The sequence below is a fragment of the Taudactylus pleione genome, unplaced genomic scaffold, assembly GCF_031769625.1.
Source record: "Taudactylus pleione unplaced genomic scaffold, aTauple2 ptg000082l, whole genome shotgun sequence".
Taxonomy (NCBI): domain Eukaryota; kingdom Metazoa; phylum Chordata; class Amphibia; order Anura; family Myobatrachidae; genus Taudactylus; species Taudactylus pleione.
Genome location: NW_028284484.1, coordinates 8,579,918 through 8,590,173, shown reverse-complemented (window position 1 = coordinate 8,590,173; position 10,256 = coordinate 8,579,918).

Below are 10,256 nucleotides of genomic sequence, written 5' to 3'. Positions count from 1 at the left end.
TGAATTTTTAGCACAAGGAAAACAACACTTTATTTTTACTCTGCATTGTAAAATAAATTAGTGCCCAAGATTAGCCGGAGGCTCTTACAAGCTTGTCCTATAAGAAGACCAAGATGGTGGAAGCCTCATGACTCACAAAGAATCATCCTTCAAGCACTCAGGAGAGTAAAAAACCCCTGTGGAGGAAACCTCTGGGGACCCATGGCTTGAAGTTCTGCCCGTCCCTCTGGGCACTAGGTGGCTATGCAGAGTTATATTTCCAATCTTATTTAAAATATGAACATTTGACACTAAAATGCAGTATACATTTCACCACATTAATAAATAACATTGGCTGACGTCATTAATGTAGCTCCAGTCCACATCTCCTGAGATTACCCAATTTACATTCCTCCCAAAGTTGCGCAATTTTCTGAAGAGAACGGTCATCCCCTTTTGAGAAGCACCGAGTTTACCCGAATGGCTACTACATTTCGATAGATGTGCTGTGCTGCTAGAACCTCAAATTATAGAAATAAACAAGCTCAAGGTCATATTTTAGGGTAGTCAAGCTCCAAGACTGCAGGCACATCCAAGTGAAACGCCCTTATCTTTGATGAGATACTTACCGCAAGAGGATATCTTTCCCTCAGTGGGCTGGGTGCAAAAGATGTATTTGGAGTATGTTAATGACAGCAATGATAATGCTATGTCAGTGTCCTGGGCAGCTAAGAGTGGTAGCAACAGCAAAGAGCTACCATTATGACATCACAGCATGACCTCACTCGTGTTCTACATTCCTTAAAGGAGAAGTGCACAAAATAATATCTACTGATGTGTGATATGTTTATATTCTCCATCACCTCTGCTTCCCATGATACACCTGCCATTTATTACACATCTGTCCCTTTGCCATCTCCTTATTCACCAAAGTTCTCTTTTACTGCATCCACTCATTGAATCAATCAGTTCCTAGCAGCTCTTTCTCATTTCCTTAACCTGCTGCTTCTGTCCAATTTTTATTTTTCAAGACTGCTACTTGGGTAGAAAATAAGCAAGGGATTGAATTAATATAAAAAACACAATTAAAATGAAAATACTCTTAGGATGTTTATATATTGAAATGACATTAATAGCCAGGCCAAGGCTATATATTTCTGCACCTCTATAGGTGTGAGCAAAGCCGAGCGAGGATTTCCTGCAGGATGACCAGCATTACATCAACGTGCAATATTCTGATGGAAACGTGCTGCTAATTGAATCTCCTCAATAGTCTCTATTCCCAGTATAGAATATAATTGGCAATGATGAAGATACAGTGGAGGACCCATTATGCCCATTATACAGTAGACTTTCAGGATTGATAAATATTCAGTTTAGCCTAATGTAACTTGATCAGTACGCAATATATCCCTGTTATGTTTGGCCACTATACAGATTAGGCCCACTGTGCTAAATATACGTACACTCTGGGGGTCGTTAAGAGTTGGCTGTGCTGGCAAAGTGATTGTGTGAGGGGGCACACTGCACGCTGATTTATGCTGCGTTATACTCTGCTGATTAAGTGCTGTGTCCAGAGACTCACAGGTGGCTGTGCTGGCAAAGTGACTGTGTAAGGGGGCACACTGTACGCTGATGTATGCTGCGCTATACTCTGCTGATTAAGTGCTGTGTCCAGAGACTCACAAGTGGCTGTGCTGGTAAAGTGACTGTATATAGGGTGCACACTGCTCGCTGATGTATGCTGCGCTATACTTTGCTGATTAAAGGGGCTGTGTCCAGACTCGCAAGTGGCTTTGTGTGCAAAAAAAAAAAAAGTTTAACATTTAAAAAAGACTTTGAAGATGGTTAAAAGTTTAAAAAGTGAAAATAAAACCCTTTTTTTGTGCTGTACCCCACTGTGTATGCAAGCACCATGACTTCTTGGGCCTTAGCCCTCTGTGTATACATGCACCATGACTCCTTGGGCCTTAGCCCTCTATGTGTGCATAACACACAAGTACTGTGACTCAGTAGTGACTGGCAATGCTTCATAGATGTGCTTTAAACTGCGGTGTCTGTGCCACCAATCTGTCGCTTAGTAACCAGCCAGCTCACTGCAGCCTTTGGCCAATAATGGTGAAAATAATATTGTGAGCTGTGAGGTGGTCTAAATTGACTGCAAATGACTGGAAATTAATGTTATTGGGGTAAATAATACTCTAGGAACAAAAAAAAAGTCCAAGTTATGAGATTTTAGCTTTTTTGTCAATTTTTGTAACAAAATCCAAATCTAAATCCAAAGCCAAACCCAGTCATGGCGCTTTGCCAAATCCAAATCGAAGGCCGGACGACAAATAAGAGCCAAATCCAAATTTCAAAAGAAATGGTCTGGCACACATATCTAATTTGTATGTGGTTTTTTTCTGTGGCACTACAGGTCCTAGCTGGTCCTGGATGATTTCTTCAAGCTGCAACATGATTTTTCAGCCATGGGTATATAGGCACTTGTAGTGCTAAAAGCGTCTGCATGCGCGAGCCGTTTTATTTATTTGGCTGGCTGCATTTGTGTGGAAAAGGTGTGTGTGTCTGTGTAGGTTTTTGTCAGTGTGGGTCTGTGTCAGTGTGTGTGTGTCTGGGGAGGGAGGTTATGGTGTGCTGAGAGACGATGCAGGGGGAGATGGTGTGGCTAAGAGATGCAGGGGGCAGGAATGTAGACAGGGGGAACGAGTCTGGTTGAACTGCTGTTGTAAGACGATGACCTTGTTAATATTCCCACACAAACGGGCATCTTCCGAACGATGTGACCTACATGAATAATGATTGCTGACCGAAGACGCCGTCTTTCCATGGAGGATATATTTCTTCAGAGGTTCCACATTGTGAGAAACCACCATATAGGTAAGGTGTATATGGAATGGAAAGTAATGTTCCCAGAGTGACAAGAAATGAGTGGTGTGTCATGTTGGCACGCCCCATTTTTAGTGGCCACGCCCCTTCGGTATGTGACCACGCCCTTTTTTGCTGCGCGCAGATATGATTCTCTGTGTGCATCTGTGGGGGCGCGGGGCACGCCATTCTTCAACTTGCTCTGGGCTCTAAAGACCCTAGTGATGCCTCTGGCTGTTTTTTCTCCTAGGGAAGAGGCACACATCCCCCTGGCGAATAGGCTTGGACTAGGTGACAGGAGGACCACTTGCTTTGGGTTTTCTTCTTATCATGTCAACAGCACAGGATTATAACATTGAGCAATTGCCTGGGACTTGGCAGACTCAATTAGGCATCTCGGAAGTGAATGTGAGCCAAATATGTCATTTTTAATCCATTCATAATGGCTACCTGTTCTGCAGGTGCACCCCACTGCTTCCAAGTCTGCAGGATGATTGCATTAAATAATGCAATTGGACAGGGTATCCAACCTCTTTAAGAAATGCCTTGAAAACCATCCTAAATAGTTGCTGTTTAAAGGGACTGTAACCTTCCATATGTCGTTTGCTTAATTTTCTCCAGCACAGAGTATACATGTTAGAAAACATTTTATATTATTTCAATTTCATCTGATCTCTTTCATTTTTTGTGTCCTTTCTGGACTTGACCACTTCCCCAATGACAGAAAGAAAGCAGAAGATTGGAAATGTAGTAAATGATGAATTTGATAAGCAGTCTTAGTAGTACCAACATATAAATTGCACCATGGCCCTCATTCAGAGCCGTTCGCTATTTGCGGTCGTTCGTTCAAAAACAAGGGGTGGCTATTCAAATGATCCGTTCGCAAATTGCAGTCTGTTAACACCTCTAAGTCTGAACGAGCGAGCAAAACATACGCTCGTTTATTTGATAAAAACGCCCCCTGGCCGCTCGCGCCATACGTCATGTCCGCTATTTATTTGATTAATCGAGTACATCGTACAGCGTATGAACTGCTCGCTATTCTTGTGGTTGTTTTTTTCAACCGCTATTTTGCGAGCAGTTCTGAGTTTAAAAAAACCAAGTGACGTGGTCAATGACGCTGCTGGATTAATTATGCACACCCTTAAAACGCCCGTTTTGACCTTTAAGCATGCCTGCGTTCGAATTCCACTCCCCCGTTTTCAAGCACCTTCCCCTGTTACCACCCACATACGCCTCATTCTGTCACTCAAAATAGCAGGCACTCGCTATATAGCGTGCAAACGATTTTTGGCCGCACTGACTGGTTCGCGCATGCGTACTAAAAACCGTACGCATGCGCAGATGTGCAAACATCGCTCGGAACGAGCGTACTGCCGCTAACGAGCGGCTCTGAATGAGGGCCCATGTTCTGTATTAAGATTATTTGAATATATTCATTACTTAATATTTATATGAGAAAAGAAATACACGGTAGGAATCCCTGTAAAATCTTGACCCGGATTCTGTGCAAACAAAGTTTTTGTTACTGGGACCCTTACCACTGCCCAAAGTTATCATATCGCTCCTCAGGTGCCAGTAATCCATATGAGCTTCATAGAAATATTTTATGTCATTCAGAATGCAAGGCCTTTAGTGTTTTGTGAGTGTCATGAAATTAACATAACATTTTTGTTTTAATTTTAGTTTCTTCTTTGTTTTGGTCAGATTTTGTTTCTTTGTAAAGAAATTGCAAAACGTCACTGGATCCTCTTAATATTTTCCATATAACTCATTTTACCATTGTTGTAAACTAGACAAGTGGGTAACAACAAGTACGGAGTAAGACCATATTCCTGATTCTATAGTAGCAGATATACAGTATTTACTGTAAGAAGAGTTTATCACCTCATTTACTTTGCTAGACCTCACAGCCTCTTAACCTTCTAAGAACCTCAATTATGAAAAAAACAAAGACCACATCAAGCAAAATCAATTTTAAAATATATTTATTATGAATTTTTAGCACAAGGAAAACAACACTTTATTTTTACTCTGCATTGTAAAATAAATTAGTGCCCAAGATTAGCCGGAGGCTCTTACAAGCTTGTCCTATAAGAAGACCAAGATGGTGGAAGCCTCATGACTCACAAAGAATCATCCTTCAAGCACTCAGGAGAGTAAAAAACCCCTGTGGAGGAAACCTCTGGGGACCCATGGCTTGAAGTTCTGCCCGTCCCTCTGGGCACTAGGTGGCTATGCAGAGTTATATTTCCAATCTTATTTAAAATATGAACATTTGACACTAAAATGCAGTATACATTTCACCACATTAATAAATAACATTGGCTGACGTCATTAATGTAGCTCCAGTCCACATCTCCTGAGATTACCCAATTTACATTCCTCCCAAAGTTGCGCAATTTTCTGAAGAGAACGGTCATCCCCTTTTGAGAAGCACCGAGTTTACCCGAATGGCTACTACATTTCGATAGATGTGCTGTGCTGCTAGAACCTCAAATTATAGAAATAAACAAGCTCAAGGTCATATTTTAGGGTAGTCAAGCTCCAAGACTGCAGGCACATCCAAGTGAAACGCCCTTATCTTTGATGAGATACTTACCGCAAGAGGATATCTTTCCCTCAGTGGGCTGGGTGCAAAAGATGTATTTGGAGTATGTTAATGACAGCAATGATAATGCTATGTCAGTGTCCTGGGCAGCTAAGAGTGGTAGCAACAGCAAAGAGCTACCATTATGACATCACAGCATGACCTCACTCGTGTTCTACATTCCTTAAAGGAGAAGTGCACAAAATAATATCTACTGATGTGTGATATGTTTATATTCTCCATCACCTCTGCTTCCCATGATACACCTGCCATTTATTACACATCTGTCCCTTTGCCATCTCCTTATTCACCAAAGTTCTCTTTTACTGCATCCACTCATTGAATCAATCAGTTCCTAGCAGCTCTTTCTCATTTCCTTAACCTGCTGCTTCTGTCCAATTTTTATTTTTCAAGACTGCTACTTGGGTAGAAAATAAGCAAGGGATTGAATTAATATAAAAAACACAATTAAAATGAAAATACTCTTAGGATGTTTATATATTGAAATGACATTAATAGCCAGGCCAAGGCTATATATTTCTGCACCTCTATAGGTGTGAGCAAAGCCGAGCGAGGATTTCCTGCAGGATGACCAGCATTACATCAACGTGCAATATTCTGATGGAAACGTGCTGCTAATTGAATCTCCTCAATAGTCTCTATTCCCAGTATAGAATATAATTGGCAATGATGAAGATACAGTGGAGGACCCATTATGCCCATTATACAGTAGACTTTCAGGATTGATAAATATTCAGTTTAGCCTAATGTAACTTGATCAGTACGCAATATATCCCTGTTATGTTTGGCCACTATACAGATTAGGCCCACTGTGCTAAATATACGTACACTCTGGGGGTCGTTAAGAGTTGGCTGTGCTGGCAAAGTGATTGTGTGAGGGGGCACACTGCACGCTGATTTATGCTGCGTTATACTCTGCTGATTAAGTGCTGTGTCCAGAGACTCACAGGTGGCTGTGCTGGCAAAGTGACTGTGTAAGGGGGCACACTGTACGCTGATGTATGCTGCGCTATACTCTGCTGATTAAGTGCTGTGTCCAGAGACTCACAAGTGGCTGTGCTGGTAAAGTGACTGTATATAGGGTGCACACTGCTCGCTGATGTATGCTGCGCTATACTTTGCTGATTAAAGGGGCTGTGTCCAGACTCGCAAGTGGCTTTGTGTGCAAAAAAAAAAAAAGTTTAACATTTAAAAAAGACTTTGAAGATGGTTAAAAGTTTAAAAAGTGAAAATAAAACCCTTTTTTTGTGCTGTACCCCACTGTGTATGCAAGCACCATGACTTCTTGGGCCTTAGCCCTCTGTGTATACATGCACCATGACTCCTTGGGCCTTAGCCCTCTATGTGTGCATAACACACAAGTACTGTGACTCAGTAGTGACTGGCAATGCTTCATAGATGTGCTTTAAACTGCGGTGTCTGTGCCACCAATCTGTCGCTTAGTAACCAGCCAGCTCACTGCAGCCTTTGGCCAATAATGGTGAAAATAATATTGTGAGCTGTGAGGTGGTCTAAATTGACTGCAAATGACTGGAAATTAATGTTATTGGGGTAAATAATACTCTAGGAACAAAAAAAAAGTCCAAGTTATGAGATTTTAGCTTTTTTGTCAATTTTTGTAACAAAATCCAAATCTAAATCCAAAGCCAAACCCAGTCATGGCGCTTTGCCAAATCCAAATCGAAGGCCGGACGACAAATAAGAGCCAAATCCAAATTTCAAAAGAAATGGTCTGGCACACATATCTAATTTGTATGTGGTTTTTTTCTGTGGCACTACAGGTCCTAGCTGGTCCTGGATGATTTCTTCAAGCTGCAACATGATTTTTCAGCCATGGGTATATAGGCACTTGTAGTGCTAAAAGCGTCTGCATGCGCGAGCCGTTTTATTTATTTGGCTGGCTGCATTTGTGTGGAAAAGGTGTGTGTGTCTGTGTAGGTTTTTGTCAGTGTGGGTCTGTGTCAGTGTGTGTGTGTCTGGGGAGGGAGGTTATGGTGTGCTGAGAGACGATGCAGGGGGAGATGGTGTGGCTAAGAGATGCAGGGGGCAGGAATGTAGACAGGGGGAACGAGTCTGGTTGAACTGCTGTTGTAAGACGATGACCTTGTTAATATTCCCACACAAACGGGCATCTTCCGAACGATGTGACCTACATGAATAATGATTGCTGACCGAAGACGCCGTCTTTCCATGGAGGATATATTTCTTCAGAGGTTCCACATTGTGAGAAACCACCATATAGGTAAGGTGTATATGGAATGGAAAGTAATGTTCCCAGAGTGACAAGAAATGAGTGGTGTGTCATGTTGGCACGCCCCATTTTTAGTGGCCACGCCCCTTCGGTATGTGACCACGCCCTTTTTTGCTGCGCGCAGATATGATTCTCTGTGTGCATCTGTGGGGGCGCGGGGCACGCCATTCTTCAACTTGCTCTGGGCTCTAAAGACCCTAGTGATGCCTCTGGCTGTTTTTTCTCCTAGGGAAGAGGCACACATCCCCCTGGCGAATAGGCTTGGACTAGGTGACAGGAGGACCACTTGCTTTGGGTTTTCTTCTTATCATGTCAACAGCACAGGATTATAACATTGAGCAATTGCCTGGGACTTGGCAGACTCAATTAGGCATCTCGGAAGTGAATGTGAGCCAAATATGTCATTTTTAATCCATTCATAATGGCTACCTGTTCTGCAGGTGCACCCCACTGCTTCCAAGTCTGCAGGATGATTGCATTAAATAATGCAATTGGACAGGGTATCCAACCTCTTTAAGAAATGCCTTGAAAACCATCCTAAATAGTTGCTGTTTAAAGGGACTGTAACCTTCCATATGTCGTTTGCTTAATTTTCTCCAGCACAGAGTATACATGTTAGAAAACATTTTATATTATTTCAATTTCATCTGATCTCTTTCATTTTTTGTGTCCTTTCTGGACTTGACCACTTCCCCAATGACAGAAAGAAAGCAGAAGATTGGAAATGTAGTAAATGATGAATTTGATAAGCAGTCTTAGTAGTACCAACATATAAATTGCACCATGGCCCTCATTCAGAGCCGTTCGCTATTTGCGGTCGTTCGTTCAAAAACAAGGGGTGGCTATTCAAATGATCCGTTCGCAAATTGCAGTCTGTTAACACCTCTAAGTCTGAACGAGCGAGCAAAACATACGCTCGTTTATTTGATAAAAACGCCCCCTGGCCGCTCGCGCCATACGTCATGTCCGCTATTTATTTGATTAATCGAGTACATCGTACAGCGTATGAACTGCTCGCTATTCTTGTGGTTGTTTTTTTCAACCGCTATTTTGCGAGCAGTTCTGAGTTTAAAAAAACCAAGTGACGTGGTCAATGACGCTGCTGGATTAATTATGCACACCCTTAAAACGCCCGTTTTGACCTTTAAGCATGCCTGCGTTCGAATTCCACTCCCCCGTTTTCAAGCACCTTCCCCTGTTACCACCCACATACGCCTCATTCTGTCACTCAAAATAGCAGGCACTCGCTATATAGCGTGCAAACGATTTTTGGCCGCACTGACTGGTTCGCGCATGCGTACTAAAAACCGTACGCATGCGCAGATGTGCAAACATCGCTCGGAACGAGCGTACTGCCGCTAACGAGCGGCTCTGAATGAGGGCCCATGTTCTGTATTAAGATTATTTGAATATATTCATTACTTAATATTTATATGAGAAAAGAAATACACGGTAGGAATCCCTGTAAAATCTTGACCCGGATTCTGTGCAAACAAAGTTTTTGTTACTGGGACCCTTACCACTGCCCAAAGTTATCATATCGCTCCTCAGGTGCCAGTAATCCATATGAGCTTCATAGAAATATTTTATGTCATTCAGAATGCAAGGCCTTTAGTGTTTTGTGAGTGTCATGAAATTAACATAACATTTTTGTTTTAATTTTAGTTTCTTCTTTGTTTTGGTCAGATTTTGTTTCTTTGTAAAGAAATTGCAAAACGTCACTGGATCCTCTTAATATTTTCCATATAACTCATTTTACCATTGTTGTAAACTAGACAAGTGGGTAACAACAAGTACGGAGTAAGACCATATTCCTGATTCTATAGTAGCAGATATACAGTATTTACTGTAAGAAGAGTTTATCACCTCATTTACTTTGCTAGACCTCACAGCCTCTTAACCTTCTAAGAACCTCAATTATGAAAAAAACAAAGACCACATCAAGCAAAATCAATTTTAAAATATATTTATTATGAATTTTTAGCACAAGGAAAACAACACTTTATTTTTACTCTGCATTGTAAAATAAATTAGTGCCCAAGATTAGCCGGAGGCTCTTACAAGCTTGTCCTATAAGAAGACCAAGATGGTGGAAGCCTCATGACTCACAAAGAATCATCCTTCAAGCACTCAGGAGAGTAAAAAACCCCTGTGGAGGAAACCTCTGGGGACCCATGGCTTGAAGTTCTGCCCGTCCCTCTGGGCACTAGGTGGCTATGCAGAGTTATATTTCCAATCTTATTTAAAATATGAACATTTGACACTAAAATGCAGTATACATTTCACCACATTAATAAATAACATTGGCTGACGTCATTAATGTAGCTCCAGTCCACATCTCCTGAGATTACCCAATTTACATTCCTCCCAAAGTTGCGCAATTTTCTGAAGAGAACGGTCATCCCCTTTTGAGAAGCACCGAGTTTACCCGAATGGCTACTACATTTCGATAGATGTGCTGTGCTGCTAGAACCTCAAATTATAGAAATAAACAAGCTCAAGGTCATATTTTAGGGTAGTCAAGCTCCAAGACTGCAGGCACATCCA